Source organism: Pocillopora damicornis, chromosome 8 (assembly GCF_964200805.1).
Source record: "Pocillopora damicornis chromosome 8, jaPocDami1.2, whole genome shotgun sequence".
Taxonomy (NCBI): Eukaryota; Metazoa; Cnidaria; class Anthozoa; order Scleractinia; family Pocilloporidae; genus Pocillopora; species Pocillopora damicornis.
The window spans coordinates 14855361-14873253 of NC_142677.1; the positions used below are offsets into that span (position 1 = coordinate 14855361).

Sequence of the window (17893 nt, forward strand, 5' to 3'; positions counted from 1 at the left end):
AGCAACATTTAATAAAATATAAGACGACAAAAAGAACAAAAACAGTAACCTAGAACTGAATGAATGCAATGTTTCTTGTGCAAACTGTTTTTAACGATGATAACATAACGTAAACAAGTTGTTTATCAAAATATCAACCTGCAGCTGGCTCAACTAGGAGACACTCCAACGGAAACACATCTTCCTTAAGCAAGCCTCTTTATTAGTTAGTCCTCCTCAATGTCTTTTGCAAAGATAGTCACTGTTTCACTTAGTCCTCAATTGGCTTTTTTGCGTGTTGTGTTTTAGTCCCCTTTTATTTCCGTGGGAAGTTTAGAATACAATATTCTCAATGTAAACAAATATTTTTTATCAGAGTATCAATAAGAGGCTGGGAAAACTAGGAAACATTGCTGAGGAAACATATCCTCCTTTTAAGTTTTCACAGTGCCGGAAATAATGTTTTGAAGGCAAGACGAGCTGCCAGAAAATTAAAGCTAGAATGCTTTCAACTTTGGATAAAATAAAGAACATTTTCACGCGTAGAAGCACAATTTGAGTCTGCAACATTTACCTCTCACATGGTAAGACTGAGAAACACTTGTGTATGCAGCAATATTTCCCAGTTTAGCCAGGCCTTTAAACAGCAACAAGCAAGAATTCTCAAGTTAAAAATTGAAACAGTATCAAACGCGAATCCTTTCGTTTCCTTCCATTTTTCTTCACAAATAACGTCTGTTGAACCTCAACTGAAGACTGTCATTCATATTGTCTTAGAATATGTAGTCCTTAAACAACCAGGACTAGGCCTGAAAATTAGACCATTCCCTCACTCGTAAGAAAACTTTGAACATCTAGACATACTCCTAATTACACTGTAGAAACATTTAGCCAAGCCAATCTCAGCTTCACAGGAATCAGAGGAAAAACATGGTAGTAATTTCACTAACTTTTACACTGCTAAGAGAGAGTACAGGGCATCTCTAATGCAAGTTAAGAGTCAAAAAGCACCTACAGTTTTGCTTTCTGTCGTAGTTTTTCTCTCTTCTGTTTTCGTTCATACTTCAGTCGGTTTACCACCTGAGTGACTGTGAAGACGGTAACCATTTCTTTACCCTCGCTGTCGTTTTGCAATTTTTGTGTTATTATGGGCTTTGAGATCGGGGAGCCATTAATCATATCTGAGAACAAACGAAGCAAAGTTTGAACATGGGCTGGACTAAATACGCCTGGTTTAGACGTTCCGGTAGTTTCTGTGGGGGAGACAACGTCGGAGGAATCAAAACTCTCTTCATCGTCTTCGTGCGTGTTAGATTCTTTGAACATTCTCTCGACACGGTCACTGACTGTTTCCTTTTCTGATGGCAAGGAAGCTGTTGATGGCTTGTTGTCTACTTGCGCTTTGTACCGCCACTGAGCCCGTATTTTGTCGTACACCTTCTTTGCATCTTCGTTGCATAGAATTGGATCCAGGCATATTTTTTCTCTGACAGTGGCGATAGATATACTTTGTGCATCGATCTCTGGACCAAACAGCTTCTTAATGGCATCCATCTTTTCTTCTAGGCTCCGACTGTTTCTCTTTTCGTTCGTCATTTCTTCTACGCTCCCACTGTTGCTCTTTTCCTCCGTCTTTTCTTTTAATCTCTTCTCGTTACTCTTTTCTCCATTTCGCATCATGCCATGGAGAACCTGGGATGCCTTTACGGATGACCGGCTTTTATCAAGCACTCTATAGTATTTTTCGGCGGTCGATTCTCTGTGAGCCATGAGATCCGCCAAATTGCCACTGATTTCTTAAGGTTTTGGTGGCACTCGGAGACAGCATTCTTTCGGTAGAGTGTGTGGTTCATAGGGCCCTCGATCCCGGCTTTCTGGAAGATGGCTTGCAATGCTTTCGACATCTGACTTGATTTCATGTCATTTCCCCCCCACGAGAGGAAAAACTTTGCATCGATCTCACTTGGCCCTGCAGTCGGCAGTTGTGAACGCATCTTTTCGAAGAAAATTTTTAGGTGGTTGTACAGGTGATTGGTTAACACAATTTGAGCTGGCCCATGAGTATTGACAGTTTTATGTTTAAGGACACGCACGACGTGTTTGTCATCCTGAGGTCTGGCTCTTTGAAACTCTTGAACAGTCATGTATGCCACGACTCCAGCTCTGTTTGCGTTGTCAATCATTATTTGCGAAATTAAGTAATCTCTTAATAACGTGTAATCAGCTTGGGTCATCAGGCTGTACTGACCACCGCTGAGCTTGCCCAAAAGAATTCTCTGACAGCCTGGCTTCTGTTGAAGGCAGCGATTTTTTCTGGCGTTATGAGGACGCTGATATCTTCTTCCATTTTTTCCCACCTGCGCCGTGTATTGTCACGTTTATACGAGCCCGACCAGTTCTTTAACTTTTCTTTAAGGCTGAGGACGTCATCTTTCTTGAATCTAACTCCACCAGGGTTTTCCCCTAGCAAAAATGAGCAGAAGTGTTGGAGGCTCATGAGATAGGATTTTATTGTTGCAGGAGAGTATTTCACTTCAGCGTACTGACGAAGGAAGACATCTCGAATCTGTTTCGCGTCAAGCAATGATCGAAGGCAAGTACCCCCACCTATTATGGACAAAACATTTTTCACTTGGGCAACATGTTGCTTGGCAGTTTTCTCGTCTTTCTTCTCGCAGTCTGGGGAAATAAGCCAGTCTTCAAATTCTTGCATAGTCTCTGCTACAGCGTCAGCCAGAGGGTCTTCGGTGCTATCAAAGTTACCAGAACCATCAGCTTCTCCAGGCACATCAGGTGCGAGTTGGTCATCCTCGAGATTTTGTTCTGATGTTCGTGATATAGTGTCAAATGAAGATAACCTGTTCTGATCATACTTATCACCGATGTTGCTTTCTCGTTCTGCTTTCATCCTCAGAAATATGTGGGGCTTCTTTCTAGATACTACTTTTGCGAGTGAGAGATACTTCTTGTACTTTCCATCATCACGCTTTAGCTCATGCTTTTGCTGCAGGTGCTGTGGAAGTCTCTCCGTCACTGTTGAGCAGCCTAGAACAGGGCATAATTTCTTCCTCCGGCACGGTTTTTTGCAGCTGACAGATGCAGAATCCCTTGTAAATTTCCATTGCTTTCTGTTTCCTACTGAGGCAGTTTCTTTGCTAGAAAACGTATATTTCTTTCGCAACCCGAGTCTAGATTTAACGGTTTTGGCGGACGCTTTGGACCACTCGTGTACCTCTCTCATATGCCTTGGAAGATGACGAACTACACTGTTGCAATGTGGTAAGGGACACTTTTTCTTCTGTTTTCTATTGGATGTTTCACCTTGACCTTCACTCCCACTAGCATTTTTGTTCTTGTCAACGCATCTCTTCCCTTCTATTTTCTTGTGCTCTCTTCGATGCCCGTTCTTTAATGGTTCATTATCATCATCATCAGAGTTACTCCGAAGTTCTTCTCTATCATCGTACTCTTCTGTCTGTCTTACATCCTGATCCTCATCCATTTCACTCAAAACATCCTCAGCATTAGTTTTGTTACCATGGGGCTCTTCATGTTCATCACTATCAGACACCTCAAAAGCTGAATACTTACCAGAAAAACTAATTATAGTTCTAATGGTTGCATAACAGTAAAATCAAGGGTGGTAATACCATAAATATACCGTAAAATGACTCATCTTCGAAAGGCTTGTGGAACTACCCATCTTTAAAAGGCATAGTTATGGCATGAAGTGGCATAAAGAAACAAATCAAAGTACATGTAATGTATTTCTGTGTACAGAAGAGCTTGGGCTCTTGTCCACTTCCACCTCAAATTAAATGCTTGATCTCTGCGCTAAAGAACAAGGACAGAAAAACACTTTAATGCCATTTTAAATTTATGTGTTAGCTGACAGAATCATGGCATCTTTACAGATGAATGCTGTCTATCTCGAATTTAGTAGACTGATTTTCCTTTTTACCGAATGCAGTCATAACTATAACATCAAAAATAGAGCCAGTAACAAGAAGAAAAAGGGAACATAGTCCACCCAACTCCCACACCCCTAAAAAGAACAAAGAAAACAGCGTCATCTACTGATGAGCAGTAGTTCAAGCAACTCGACTGCTCCAGTGTGTAGTACTCAAACACAAAAATAAATTACATGTACTTTGATTTGTTTCTTTATGCCACTTCATGCCATAACTATGCCACAAGCCTTTCGAAGATGAGTCATTTTACGGTATATTTATGGTATTACCACCCTTGATTTTACTGTTTTGCAACCATTAGAACTATAATTAGTTTTTCTGGTAAGTAAACACCTTCAAAAGATTAAGGAAAATATTTGCAAACAACTTGGAGGAGTTTTGATTTAAGAGGGTGCATAGTAGTGAAATCGTTGGTAAGTATTACAATATTTAAATGTTCTTGCAATTTTTTGTAGATCACAGTGAAAGACCCAGCCACACCTAAAAGAAACGACCATTAATCCAGAAATTCTCTGTCTCTTTTTGTTATTGGGAGACGTTGTTACGATTGCATTTGCTTGCGCCCTTACGGATAGAAAATGCCCAGCAAATTTCCTAGTTCCAATTACCTCAGGCTCTCACGATTCACGTTGGGGAACGTTTTAGTTTGATTGTCATCAGTCGTCAATTTAACTCACGCTATTTCGTTCTGTCGTTATTGAAAACACTGCCTTCGGCAGACAGGCTCAGTCTCAATTCAACATGCAGCACATTCAGTCGTTCGTATATTTTATTTGCTTTCATTTTAGTCATTCTTTATTTCCCGCGCCTGTTTGATTGACGTCTTTAATTTTGCAACGCAGCATATTACATGTCAACGGGAGCATTAGTTTTTAGTCGCGAATTGTATGTCATTGTTATTTCTGCTTTTAATTTCTCCCTCTTTTCTTCCCCTCAACGTCTTAGCCTTGAAATCCTACCCCCGCCACCCTGTAAATCTTCTTTGGGCATCTTTCTGATCGATTTCTCAGTTTGGCTCCTCTCGTGTTCTCGATCCGCCCTTTCGCTTGTTCATTAAGATGGCCGGATTCTCTGGCTTTTGATTCAATCTGTCGAGGTGTAGGGGAGGAATATTAGGGGAATAATTAAAGGAGCTACGTCACGGAAATTTTGTGGATAGTTGGTCTAAACTGCTCTGAAATTATTGGTAGACTACTTAACCCAGAAAAACATCCAGAGAAAAATAATAAAAAATGAATAAATTTGCGGAAAGAAATAAGACCCCTACTATTAATTTCGATTTTTTGATGGCCCGAGGAAACAACTTGAAAAGTTTAGCCTAAATTTTTCACGTTGTAATTCATTTCCATCCAAGCCATTCGCAGCCAAAGACGGTTGTAAGCTGTTTCAGTGCTCTGATATAGCAATTGTTAATAAAAATGGCAGTTATTTTCAGGTTTCCTACGACGCCAATACATAATTTGGCTGTTTAAAAATTTGTTAAAATCCCTGACAAAGCCCCTTCAAGAACGCTTACCCTTACAATGCCGTACTTAAAATGTTTCAAGAATTGCTCATGGTGTAAAAACAATTGCTTCAGTGTGTGGCTGTAGCTGCAGCATTAGTTGTCTTGGAAGCAGCCATCATTTTTATTATTATATATGGGCTAGCATACTCAGATAATCTGGAAATGGTGTTCAACCCTGATATTAATTCATCATCCAACAGCGACTGATTAACCTTGGGAATTACTGTGCTCTTGCGATGTTGTGCAAGACATTCCACGGTGCCTTCAATGAATTATTTGAGGTTTTAAATCCACGCAAAAAAAAAATGGTTATTAGAAAATTGAACTTCTTTTTTTAAGCTCGACGTCATTACTTCAAAAGTTATTGATGCTCCTTTGAGTTGATGTGGTTTGAAATAAAAACCGCGCGCTAGTTTATTTAAGGAAAAAAATCTCTGTTACAAAGCTAGAATGATTTCTTTTGCGCTTGGTCCTAACTGCTTAATATTGGTTCATTGCGCTGTTCAAGTAAACTACCATTGGCTGTTGTAATTACCTCAGTTTCTTAAAACACACGAAATAATTCTGAAATAACCAAAAATAACAAGGTTATATAAAGATGAATTTTCCCTAGCAACGGCTTAAAAAGATCAGTTAATGGGCCCTTGACACGAGGGAAAAATAACACCTATAAACTTAACTTACTGCTTGCTCATCTTGGAAGCCCTATTTTGACGTCTTTCATATTTAAGCGGTTGACAATTGTGTCCAATGAAACTTTCTTTAACATTTCCACGCCCCAGTCTTCCTTTTCGAGGATCATCTTAATTTGTGGCTTTGAAATCGGGTAAGATTTTTCTATCATGTTGCGAAATAACTTTTGCATTCTGTCAAGCTCGGTTGCTGTAAAGACGTTTCTTACGCTACTTGACACACTGGTTGGAGGTATGATTTCACTTCCCGTCTCGCTCTCTGCTTGAAACGCCCTTTCAACACGTTGCTCTAGTGTTTCCACTTCAGATGGAAGGCATTGAGGTTCTGGAGGGGGGACTTACTGAAACGCCATTGAGCGCGTACTTTGTCCAAGACTCGTTTTGGGTCTTCTTCCCTTAGCTGCGGATGATTAGAAATTTTTGTTTTCACCGTAGCTAAGGTAATAGCTTTGTGCTCAATTTCATCCTTGAAAACTGTCTTGATAAGAGCTTCCTTGTCCTCGTTCCATGAACCTCTCGAGGTTTTGGGGACAACAGCCTCTGAAGCAGATGGGCTTGGGCTGACAGAAGTAGTTTGGTTTGGCTGTTTGGTCTGGATGGTCTGACTGTTCACGCATTATGCTGCGCAGCTGCTTGGAGGCTTGAACTGAGGACTTGCTCTTTTCCTGTAGACGGTAATATTTGTTTGCCGTCTGCAGAATGTGGGCCATCAGGTCTGCAAGATTTCCCCTGGCTTCATTGCTGTCGCTTGCTGTGTGTACTCGAGAAACGGCCAACTTTCTGGGGAGAGTTGAGCTAGGATTGCCATCCACTTGAGCCTTCTTCCAGACTGATTTTATCGCTTTGTTTATTTGACTAGATACCATCGGTTCCCCATTCCACGTCAAAAAGACGTTTGAGTTAGGATTAGCAGTGTGCCAGCAACCTTCGATCGTGCCTCCCTCACAAAAATGACCATCCAACTGTACAATTTCGGGCTGAGTATTATTCTTGCTGGACCGTGTGTGGTGAAAGTCTTCTGATCACTTACATGAACAACCCCCCACCCCACCCCACCCCCGTGTATTTATTAACATCACAAAAAAGAGAACAGACGCTTCTTTCAAAAGAACTAAAGAAGGGAATGCTGTCCCACAAGCTTAAAATGCCTCCCATACCAGAATCGAAGCCTATTGCTACAGTGCTGGAAAAAAATTTGCACAAACCTTTAGTTGCTTTGGAACAGGCCCACGGTAGATATTCTCCTTCTCGGTCGACTGAGGTTGGCGATCGAGCTTGTGTCGTTCAGTCTGTAGTTCGGTCTTCACCTCAGCCACTTCTTTACAAGCGTTTTCCAGTTTCACGCTCAAACTGTCTAGTTTGGCATTTTGCCGCTTTACTATATCCCCCAGTTCTTTGATTGTGTCGAACAGCTGTCGAATTTCTCAGTTTGAGAACACCAGGTTCTCCCGATTTCTAATAGAACCGTCTCGTTGAGGCTCTGGATAGAATGGAACGGCGCTTGATCGGGCGCCGGCTGATGAGCTTGAGCCGTATGGTCGTCGACTCAAAGTGGTACTAGACTGATTTAGCATGAAGACGCGGCCTTCGTTTAGGACGTCGAGCTCGGTATAAGGGCTTGGTACCGAGTGAAATTCCCGCGTCCTGAGGTTCTGGCGTCGCGTTGTGGACGTGAAACCAAGCAGTTTGCCGTCTTGTCAAGAACGTAAACTTCAACTCGCCGCAGCGATGGAGATTTTAAGTACAAAGAGCTCCAGCTTGAAGAGCAAAGAAAAGAAAGAGAGTTCCAGCAAAGAGAAAGGAAAGAGCAGATGGAGCTTATACAGAAGCAACTTCAAATGCAAGGAGAAAGCCAAAAGCAACAGCAACAACAATAAATGATGCTCATGCAGCAGATGATGAGTATTATGCAACAGCAGCAACAACAGCTTCAGCTTTTCACTTCAAAACAGGATAAAGACTAAACTTCAATTTACTTTTGCTTATGCATTGTTAAAAATAAAGTTTGAAATGATGTTTGCATTATGGTTAGTACCATTGTAACAAAATTTTATCTTTTGTTTTTGAGAGAAGGTACAACATTGTTTACTCTTCGAAAATGTTGTTTACTGTTTGAGAGCTCGTTCTAGTCATAAAGTGGGGTGAAATAATCCTCTTAAAGGTGTGTTACTTTTGATTTAACTCTCATCATTTAATTGAAATTACCTTTTCTCGTCATTTATAATTGTTACTTGGTTATGCATAATTTAATGTGACCATGGCCTGTTGATCCTGAACACTACATAATTATAGGCCCTTAAATTTTGGCTTCCAATTTTCATATTTCAAAACATTATACAGCTGGTACTGAAAAGGAATCAGTTAATGGGGATGTTTTAGCAATAAAAGTTTGATATGTGGATTGTGTGCTGTTGTATTTTCAAAGAAAAATTAAAACATGCATGTATTTTTTCTAGTCAGTTTACCTTCAGTGAGTGACACAGTTAGTCTAATCTCACCATTTATTTAATGCAAAAGTCAAGAGATTTCATGTTTAACGCTAGTCATGTTCGTCTTGGACGTAAATGCTAATGGTGAGCTTGTCCTATGTTAGTGCTGTTATTAAAAGTCCTCTGGTAAAATTGGTACACATGAATTTTCTCTTTCCTACCCCTAACAATATTAAAGTTAAAACCTAAATAATCTTAGGTACAAAAGACATTTTTGCTAGCAACGTTAAGGCTTACTTTTGAACCCTATAGGGTGTTTTATCATTGAATGCATCAATCAAAGAAAACAATGATAATGATATTTAGTTATTTTTATTCCACATTGCTTGAATACTATGTTGCACAAAACGGTGTGGAAAGCTAAGACTATTTATCACAATGTATATATAAAACAATTTAAACAACAATGATTACACTTTTCACTTCTTAAAAAGACCTGGCTATCAGCAGTGTCTCAGTGTATCTTTACATCCAAACACAGTTATCTATAATGAAAATAACCTTTGAACAACATTCACCATCTGAAATATCGTAAACAACACTCGTGTATATTTTACCAGAAATAAGTTAGAAGGTCTGGGGAGTCAACACCAAAATAATCCGAAATGATGTTCCCATATAGGCATGTGTGGGGATTTTGAAGAATTCCACAAACCAGGTACATTTTGCCAACAGGGCTAAGGCCAATCTTTAGCTGTTTTTGGAACTCAACAAACTTGTAGTAATTTGAAATGCAGCCAAACATCCATTCTACAGCTACTCTGACTTCACTCATATGATCATTAAATCTTGCCATCTGTGGGGTGAGGGGAACATTTCTAAATGGAGCTTGTAAATGGATGCCTAAAGGATATGCTGGGTCGCCGTACAAACATAACGGCCTCTCATCATTTGCCCATGCAACTACTTGGAGATCCCTTAGTAAGCCTGATTCACAGAGCATCGTGGCATCGTGCCTTCGCCCCTCATAGGGTCCATTTAGGTTGGCTATGAGCCCATTTGGAAGAACAACATTCTGAAATTTTAGTGCATGCGCACGTTTGTGTCCATTGTAAACTTCACTCTGATTATTCTTTGGGCGAGATATCTTGCACAAGGTCCCGTCCAAAAAGCCAGAACAGTTTTGAAGAGGAGCTCCACGGGCATGAATGCTTTGAGCATATTGTTCTAGAGCTGGTGTATTAAGAAAAGGTTGGTTCCAAGAATTTAAACGATGTTAGTGTGTCTAGTAAACAAAGTCTAAAACGTGATTGATGATCAAACAAAGTTCAGTTGGATTCCTGCCAAAACGCATCACCATATCAGTAAATCTACAAGGAAAAGCAAGTCGTTTTAACAAGATGCAAAGGCCTTCCATTCCGGAACAGACAGTCCTCTGAGAACAAACAAATCTATCGGGAAATCTCAATGCATGGAGCAGGACAGCAAGGTCAGATTAGTCGAATCTCAACTCGACTTTACATTCCTCTTCATCCCAATCATCCAAATCGAATTTGTCATACTTCCAATATGGAAATATTCCTCTTGAATAGTTTTCTTCGTAAAGAAGGGTAAATTCCTCATCATCAATGACATCGTCGAAATAAGACACCAGCAAAACGTCTCGAACACTTTGGAGGCCATAGCCTGCCGCCATGTTTACAAGTGCGCGTACGCGTCTCGTTTGTATTTGGCGCTAAAGTCAGTTCCAGTACTCCCGTCTCCGATCACGGTCAAGCAGCTGCGTCTTCAGGTATCACGTCCTGTTGCTAAATCAGTCTACTAGTAATACCACTCCGGCCTAATGCTTTGTTGAGTGTCCCTTTCCTGTTTTACAATGGCATGTACGCTCACACGAGAGGTACTTTTATGTACTTTCTCACACGAGATGAAACAGAGAAATATCTGACGTGTTATACGTGCTGAGGTGAGAAAGGAGAAAGGATCTTCCAGTAAACTGTCATCACCAGAGGTACTCTCATGGGCAGATGAATCTGATCCTTTGATTCTGTGGATACTGCCAACAAGAAAAGCATAGCTATAAAGATCGTCCTTCCTTCCCCATAGGTTCTTTTCAAGAACTAAAATGGAGCAAAGCATAAACAAAAATTAATGTGAATCCTTCTTGGTGCATACTGACCTGGTAATCTTACTCTGCGGAGGGTCATCGGCCTTGGGTGGCGTCGTCAAGTCAAGAACCTTGCGATAAATACAAAATACAATTTGGTACTTCGGTATAAATTTCACACCTTCCAAAGTATTGCATATAAATGTTGTAATTTGTTGTCACAAAATGGTACAAATCTACCTTGCATTGTTTCTTGACGTTTGAAGGATCGTCACATGATTATGTTTGGTTCCTTTCTTTCCTGCAAGCGATAAAGGAAACCACATCTAAATATCTGCCTGATAAAATAACTCAACAAAATTACTCCACACTTCCTCACTTCAAAAAACAAGGAAACACACAAAAAAAAAAACGGGCTAAACTTTGTGCGAAGTGAAAAAGGAATTCTATGCTGGATTATGTATTTTCCAACCAGACACTTCCTTATTCTATGTTACTCGCGAGATTCAAAATTTGCCTCAGAGCGCAAACGCTTCGGGGGGGGGGGGGACTCCCGCATAAAAATGACGGGGATGCTTTGTAATCATTGTCATTACTCCAGGCCTGCTACGCAGCCTATACCCTTAGAGGTACTACGATTATTCTAATGGCGGTCATTTTAGATTTAGCACCTAAAAGGTATCAATTTCCAACTTTTGAACCCTAAAAAGTACGACGAGCACTCTCGTCATTTCTATATGGGAGCCCCCCTCCCCTGGGCGCAATGCGGCCAAGGATAAGAATCAAATAACTGAAACACAAGAAACGCCGTTTGCAATCGCGCGCTTCGCCCCTGCGTAGTACTATTACAAATACCTGTGTCTCCTCCACCGTTGCGATCGACGATTTAGTTATAAGCCTTGTCTTCCAAACTGGTGCCCTATGAAAGTACTGATGGTTCTTTTTCAACTTTACTTTTTAGTTCCATTAGGACATCTTCAGCGCTTGGGCGAAGAAAAGCGTCGAAAGCTGTGCATTTGTGACACAGTTTGTCAAGCTGGCCCCACTCTTAATCGTCGCTGTTGATATTTTTTGGACGATTTAGGTTTGGATTTGTTGGCTCATTTGTCATCTCTATAAGCAACTTTTCAAATTTGGAAGCAAGGTCTGGAGCTTTTTCAGGGCTTGAATTTAGTTCCATTTCATAGGGAAACTCGACGTCAGGATTGATTATTATGAAAAACGTCATTCCCAGTGCCCAGATATCTATCGCCTTTAAGTAGTCCATTGTTGCGTATTCCATTTCCCTTCGAGTATTATCTCTGGAGCCATGTAGAGCTTTGTACCACGCTCAATGTTCATTGTCTTCGCATGAATGATGACGCTGTTTGGAGTAAAATTGACCGTCTCTCACCGGAGTCAGTTAGTTTGCAAACTACTGGACAGTCGGCAAAGACACTTGGCAGTTGATCCGCACTGATATCTTTTTTACAGGGGTGCCGGTTGCTGACTAACACGTTTCTTGGTTTTAGGTCACGATGCACGATATCATTTGAGTGAAGAAAACAGAGACCTTTCTCGACGTCCTTTGCTGCCTTCGGAAAAACAAGCAAGAAATGCTCAAAGGCTTCAGTTTGGCCCTCGATGTGGCCAAGGGTGTTTAAAAACTTTAACAAATTGGACATTTGATGGTTGAGGCCGAAGGGACTGAAATCGAAGCACTCGTAATCCATCATGATTGCCACTGGCTTTGAACAAACGCCGATAAATTGCGTAATGTTTGGATGGCAAATGCTCTCAAGCATTTTTGCCCCCTTTGCAATGTTCTTTAAGAGAGAATTTCCCTCTCCAAAAAATCGCTTAACAACCACAATTTACCTTTACCTTTCATCACCGATCCAAAGCTTCCCTTACCAATCTCGTCCTTATCTTATACGTCACTCGTAAAACTGGGAAGGTCCTCTAAGTAACCTTTTTGAAAGTGATTTAAGCTGAAGAAGTGGGATTTTAAAGGCCATACGACCACGTGGAGATCAATGCGGACTTGTACTCACGTGTGAATATGCAAATTAAATTGAATCTACACATGGCTTGTTATTAACTGTAATAGAAGAACTCATTTCGCAAGATTTGCACCATCTAGGTGTTGGCGGTAACACCTTTTCGAACTTGATCAAAAATATTTTCCAGGCGCTTTTTGTCAGTTTAAAATATTCACAGCTAACTAGCCAAGGAAAGCAACAAAATTAGCGCGAGGTTAATATTCTGCTTACAGATAACAACAGCTTAATAAAGAATTGACTACTTAAGTAAGACATAATTTTTTATGCATGTATACATTTTTATGTCTTTTTCTTTTATATATTTTCTACACTCCGCATTTTCCACACCTCCACAAGATCAAAGTCTAATGTACATGCAATTATTGTAGTTAAATTTCACGTGTCCATCAATCAACAAATTACTGTACAAACAAAACAAGTATCGGGTTTCAAAAGGTAACGAAATTGTTCTAGCGTGGGGGTCTCCATGTTTCCGACAATATTCTTGCTAAGAGTTAGATGCAGATCCATATAAATTATTTACCTTCCTGTTAAGTGCCTTCTTCTGGGTACTTTCCCATACCTCAGGATATCGTTATTTTCAAACGTAGACTGCTGATATATGTAAAAAAAAACCTAAACGAGTTTATTACTATACCTGATTTTCTTCGAATGAGGTCTCATTCTAAGAGCTACGGCAGGTAACAGTCAATTAATTGAACTCTTGATCTATTGTGATGCGTCAACGTTCAAACGCATGAGTAGATAAAGAAGTACTTGGACAGTACTAATGCAAGTCTTCACATGTGCTCTCTGTCAATTCTCTGTTTTATACCTCTCGTAAGCCGTGTATTTTTAATCCCGCGCTAGACCTGCTATGAACTTGTACACATGCACCACCCAAGACACATTAGGCTCATGTGTGCAAGGAAGGTCTTCATCCCCTCTATAAGTTCTACCTCTACAAGCAACTACAAGTGCCTTCACCTGCTCACACTTTGCAGCAACTATCTGCAACTGCCTTTCGTTTTCGAAAGTCAGTTTTCTTTGTTTGAGACGTGGAACCCTGGTGTCCAAAATTGCAATGTAGACAATTTGCATGTTTTTCAATTCAAGATTTTCATTCGATTCATCTAAACAGAGCAATGGCATGTGTGTTCATTCTTGGCGACCCTGTAGCCAGATAGACGGGTTTCAAAGCCAGGATAATGTGTAAGGTGTTACTTTTTGTGCTTTGAATTGATTTGATCTTTTTAGCTTGGCCTAAACACGGTACGACGAAAGTGAAAATAATGTTTGATAATTGTATGATTTCCCCTTTATTTTGTTGTGGCAAATAATAAAAAGCTAGGTTGAACTGTAGCTTCTGTATCGGGTTGAGTGCCGGGTCGTGCCAAATCAGCCAATGCTCTTTCCGCTGAAAGCCTCTCAGCCTTTTTTTTTTATTTCATCGTGTGTTCCCCTGGTATCATCACGGATCTTTAGCTCTGCACGAATCTTATTTTCACCGAGCTCTTTCTAAAATGCATCTTCTTTTTTTGGAGGTCTTTCTGTTGTCTTGGAAGGGAATTTTTCTTGCTTGCAAGAGGCATTTCTATCCGGGTCTACTTGTCTCTTAGATACCCTTAAATGTGGCATGTCAGAATCTTACTAATGACTAATGATAGCAAAAAGTTCATGACGGTTTCGTGGCATGAACTCTCTTTAATTAGAAAGATAAAGGGCTGGGTGTTCTACTCAACAAGACCAGGTGAAGGCTTCTTTTGAAGACCACTTTCGGGGAACATATCTGGGTCATTTTTGAAAGTTTTTTTTGCATTTTACATGTTAAGGGGCATATCTTGCTTCTCCGATGCTTTATAATTTCCTTTTTGTGACCCTAGGTTCCTAATGAAAGTGCCTTTTGACATTTTCATTGAGTTCAGTCAGGGTTCCCTTCCTAGCCCTTCTGCAAAACTTACTTAAAGGGAAGGTACATTGTATTAGAGACTCGAATAAAAGACATGCATTGCAGCTTGTCAGCGAGTGATCTTTCTTCCCTTCTTTACTTGTTACTTTGTCCTCTTTCCAGTTCTTTGAAGGAAATGCTGTTAGGTATGCTTCTTTCTCTGCTTTGCTTCTCCAGGTTAAAAATTTTTAATCGATGGTTTTGTTTTGCCGGATAAAGTTCACTCGTTTCATGAGTAGCTCAAGGTATTCTTGAAAATGTTCATTGAAGTCATTAGTGGGAAGTCACGAATTTTAGGCTCCAGGGCCGGGTTGTTCAAAGCTGGGTTAAGATAACCCAGGATTAGTATGAATTTTTATTTCAGATCTGAAAGCTTTAAATGTCTAAAAAGAATTAGGAAAATTATCCCAAAAGGGCTTTTGAACAGAGAAATATAGAAAGCTGGATTAAAATTAAATCCTGGGTTAGTGCTACTCGCCCTTCGAACAACATGCAGGGTCCTGCAGGAGAGAGAAGACTGTAGTCTCCCTATTAAATTTTGAACAGTTCCTAGTACTATTTTTTAATGATGCAGACTTTTAGTTATTTTATATAAAGAGCACATAGTAGTTCACTGGTGTTCACAAGGAACCCTTTTGTTGAGAAAATAGCCTTTACACTAAAAGCTATGGTTAGTTTTATTGCCATTTTCTTGTTATATATTGAAATTGAAATAAGCTGCAGATTGGGATGTTTGCTGCTGCACTGCCTAATCTGTTGTTTAAACTACAGCTACTTGGACAGCTAATTTCACACGACGTTGTACATCCACGTTTTTTTTACTGCTCATCTATAATTGGCAACATCTCTTACGGAGATCTCCTATTTGTCATCTTATTTGTATGAGTTAGCTGCTCCCTTGACAATCTCGCTCAAAGCCGATGCTGCAGTTTTCATCGAATGACCTTTTTTTCTGGTTTTTCTTTGTTTTCTTTTTTTTTGGTCGCTGACTGATTAATTGTTGTATGCGCACTTGTTTCACTTTCGGTATCGTCAAATTCGCCAACAGGAATTTCGCTTGGTGTCCAAGGACCTCCATACGGCATGTGATTGGAAAGAGTTGAATTTTTGGAGACAAATACATCCCCGAGGAGAGAACATTCATCAAAATGCTTCCATTTTGGAACGTATGTATCCTCTGCACCTTTACCAGTGCCTTAGGACTTCTTTACTTTTCTAACTCTTCTCTGTAACTTGTTCAGACTCTGCATTTTACCTTACAAGAACAGAAAACCATATCTGATGATTCCTTTAATACAGAGTGACAAAAAAAAAAGCTACACAATTGCAAGAATTATCTATCACCTTCGAGCGAGGAAAAATCGATGCCAGGAACCTCATCTTTCAACAAATTGAGGATTTCTCCATACTCAGCCTTCTTTTTGTCTCTATCTTTATATCTGTTTGACTTTATGCTCCAAAAGCTTTCTCGTAATCATAATTTCTGTAAATGGAGGGATGTAGCAAAATTAGTACAGCGAATACTTTTTGCGGCCTTGTTTTTTGCCAAAATGAGACCTTTGGGCGCCCACGATTTATTTTTAAGTTGTCTTTGTTGACCCACACACATTGGCAAGTTACGCCACTTGTCAAGCTTTTCCTCGACAAATTTCCTTTTTTTAAACTAGCATGAACAAGGACTCAGACGTTTCTGGGAAATACGACACCCCAATAACCTTAAGATTAAAATTAAGTGAGTTTAAAAAGTTTTCGAAACAATTAAAATGCATTACCTGATAACTGAGACACTTGCGGGCATGTCAAACTTCGGTGAGATAATGGTCAAGAAGCTATCTTCTAGAGACATCTTCGTGCAATTAGTAGCCGTCCTGCACAAGTTGTCGAGGGCCCTTGATTTAGCATTCAGCGGAGCACAATAATGAAAATGCGAAACTGACTCTACAGAGTTTCATGCCCTGGTCCTCACCGTTCTATCCAATTTTTAGAGACAGGTATTTTTTTATTTTTGTTAGCTGTAATTTCTAAATTATTCTGGTAGGATTTCGCCTGAAAATGTGCCCATTTCAACGCTCCCGACTGAGGTCATCGTGGTAGAACTAATAACTATGTTTTTACTCTATGTCTTTTGATGCGTGTATGAATGGAAATATTACATATCATGCGGAGTTATGAAGAAGCCAAAACAGCGTCGGTTTTCTGCTTAAAACTGATTCAAAGGAAGATTAAGGTGATAATAATGCGAATTCATTAAACACTCTTCAAACCCAGGATTGACGAAGGGTTAAACTTGGCTCTTGTTCTGCCTAATGATCTCCTCGCAAATTCTCAAATTATGTGAGAAATGTCATGTATCTTTTCGTTGAACCGATAGGAACCTATAGTTTTTTGACGTGATACTCGGCATAATAGGCAGAGCCTTGTGGCGATTGTATTGAAAGAAAGCAATTTATTCAGCGAACAAGTACTACAGCGGCTATGTAATTTAAATCTTAAATTATTTGTTCTTTAAAACACGACGGGAGCACGTTAGTAATTATTGCCGTTCATAAGAGATTTCATCTCTTCATTTTATCCTAGTTATGATTTTGGGTCATATCCTTTGTTATCGCTTTTGATTTACCAAGATGGTCTGCGTTCAGGAGGTATGTTTGAACAATCTCTTCGCAAAAGGGAAACGCACTTTAGAATTCCCAAATTTCAGCTGTCAAGTTAGCAGCTGCAAATTCGAGTTCGCTAAAGTTTCTATAAATACAGTAAAAATCCTATCAATCAAGTTGACACATGCAACTTCAAAATGATTTCCTCGGGTCATTTCCACGTTTCATTTGCATGTGCAATGTAGTTTCGCAGAGCTATCTCAAAACATTTCAAATGCAGTTTACATCACCTCCCTTTTTCATTGTTGAATTTGTATCTCCACAAGCAGTCGGATTTTAAAGGTAACCTTTATGAATGGGAGCCGTGAATTTAATTGGACATGGTATAAAGAGTATTCGTTATTGTCCCAAGCGCTTTGAAAGATAGATAATTTCAGGTGGCTTTTATTCGCAGTTGAACTTTCGTCAAGTAGGTACTAGAAAACGTACGTTTTAGTGTAACGTTTTTGTTGGGCTTCGTTCACAAAGCGTTAACAAGTTTTTGTTCGTCGTTCATCAGAAGTATCTTTACGGTGTAAATGGCTCATAAGGTTAGTATAACGTCATCGAAGAAGGAAATTGTTGCCGGAAAGCGATAAGTTT

General features: G+C 39.8%; 3 pseudogenes; all 3 read right to left on the bottom strand.

Annotated features, from left to right (window-relative positions):
- Positions 1 to 945: 945 nt before the first annotated feature.
- LOC149041565 (uncharacterized) lies at positions 946 to 3558 on the bottom strand (annotated as a pseudogene).
- A 2456-nt stretch (positions 3559 to 6014) lies between these two features.
- LOC113664318 (uncharacterized) lies at positions 6015 to 7185 on the bottom strand (annotated as a pseudogene).
- Positions 7186 to 9191: 2006 nt separating this feature from the next.
- On the bottom strand, positions 9192 to 10274 carry LOC149041566 (uncharacterized; annotated as a pseudogene).
- Positions 10275 to 17893: the final 7619 nt, after the last annotated feature.